This window comes from Urocampus carinirostris, chromosome 16 (assembly GCF_059441175.1).
Source record: "Urocampus carinirostris isolate Australia breed hairy pipefish chromosome 16, RoL_Ucar_1.0, whole genome shotgun sequence".
NCBI classification, from domain to species: Eukaryota; Metazoa; Chordata; class Actinopteri; order Syngnathiformes; family Syngnathidae; genus Urocampus; species Urocampus carinirostris.
In genome coordinates this window covers 9,006,646-9,008,993 of record NC_142364.1, presented here as the reverse complement: position 1 = coordinate 9,008,993, position 2,348 = coordinate 9,006,646, and positions in this window count along the sequence as shown.

Sequence of the window (2,348 nt, the reverse complement as noted above, 5' to 3'; positions counted from 1 at the left end):
ATCAGGTAACATGTGCATGAATAGTACTACATAATGTTACACCAACTGGCTCAGACAGAACCTAAAGGAGTGCGCCATGACATCAAGACCATGAAAGAAAACGCAGGTGCTCTATTAAGCTTCAATAAAAGTAAAACACGCGGGGAATGCCGGAACACCAACCAGCTGTAACTTAACAAAACATGAATTTTCACTTGAGTTGCATTGGGTAAGTGGCATACCATGAAGTGAGAGGCTCTTTTTGGACTGGTTTCTATGGTAAGAAAAACAAGATTTTACAGAATATCTGTATTTCCTTTAAATTTCATACACACAGGAAAAAAAGCACTGTAGGGGAAAAGAAAAACACGTGCATGCACAGCGGGGAGAAAAACATGAATCCTTAAGTAAAAATTAGCAAAAAGTAAGTTCTTATCCGAAATTTGATTTTTTTTAACCCGTTCACTGAGGCTCAGGAAATTAAACAGGATTTTTTTTTTCTAAATTATGATTTTTAGGTAATTTTAGTCACACCCCACCCAATAAGCATTTAATTTTACATATTAAAAAAAAGGACATTCCTCGCAAATTGTCCAGACAATGTCATTCCTTCTTAGTTTGAGACCAACTTGCTTAATTACCATAATGTAATTACCATTTGATAATTAGCTTCAGTTTTTAGGACCTCAAACTTAAATTCCTACACACGATTTCCAGATGAAGCAAAATAAAAAAAAAATTACAATTAAAAGTACGCTGGGAATACGGCAGTTGAACCTTACATGATTAACGTCGCACAGAAAAATCATGGGCTGTTCTCTGCCCGGTCTGGAGGACATTTTTGGCTCTCGCAATTACAAAGAACATTACCGACTTGGTCTACAACCAGTACCTTGTAAATACCATCAATATATTTTCTTCCAAGAATTATCACACATTTATCTTAGAGGGCAATGTCATTATCTTGTAAACAATGTAAACTACATTTAAATCAATGAAGACATTCTATTCTAAATTAATTTAACTGCCAGGGCCTACAACCCACAAACGGGAATCGTAAAAAAAAAAAATGCAGCCATCAACTATCCGTTAACACTCTGGCAAAATCAGTAGGCATCATTCCAACATAAGCAGAGAAACCTACCCTGGATAACTCACCCTTTGCCAATAGTTCCCAGTCTTTGCAGTTTGTTGGTTTCCTACAGAAGGTGCAGCCTATCCACAAGAGATTTTTGAGAGGAAGTCGACCATTTGTTTCAATTCCTGGCCACGATAGTTAAATTGTCCCGAGGAGTGAATACAGACCGCCCTGCAATTGAGTGTGAAAATTGACCCGTGGCTGCAGAATGTGACACGGGCTCAACTTGAATGTGTTGGCATTGTAAGCACACTCGCAATTAGGATTAACCAAGATTACAAAATACACAAGGTAACTTTAACAGAATTGGCCAAGAATGATCAAGTCAGGGTGATTCAGGATCATACTTCCCAGTCATGAATTAGTATCAATTACTGCAGTGATGTTGCAACATGTCTGGGCAACGGTAGTGCGGATTTTATTTTTTATCTTGCACCGCACAAGAGTTCTGACATCAACAAATTTACTCGTATCTACAAAACAGTTTTTTATTTTTTCTGAATAAGGTTCATTTAGACGGTGCAAATTCTGTCACTCAAGTGTTAATGAGCTTGACATCACTGCCAGTCCAAAACAATCTTTAACATCTACATTGTACATTAATTACTTTTGCCTATTTTTTTATACTTATAACAGATCTACAAAAACAATGTAGAACTACAGTAAAATCATCGCTCTAGGCTTTGTTCAATTTCCTGTCCATCAACATTCACACTTTTCATGCCAATGAGCTACTCGTCTTTTGCATTAGCCTCGGAACTTGATTGGTTTATCAAGTGTTGGCTTCACACTTAGAAATTTGGTGCCAAATGCTATTATTTTCCTCCATTTGAAACTTTGTTCCTAATCTTTGTAGGAGGTGGGCAGGGCACAGGTTCTCAAGGCTCATTTGGTTGCAACATGTCTGGTTCCATTTCATAAGTTCACGTGACTGTATTGTTACTGGAAAGGGATAATGGGAGGGAAAAAAAACCCTAAGGATCTGTTTAATTTATAGATTTAAACTGCAGGATTTTCAAATTGACAAACAACTGAATGATGAACGAGGGGTCTAAAGTTATTTAGGGCATTGATCTTAAAACAGCAAACAGTCATCCTTTATTCTTTTCAGTTGATTTAATTTTCTCTACGATACGTTTTGATGCAACATACCTGAAAAGGAAAATGCTAAAAGCAGTCATTGAAACTGCACAAATTGTCAGACTGGACGGTAATAACTAAGGATATCTAG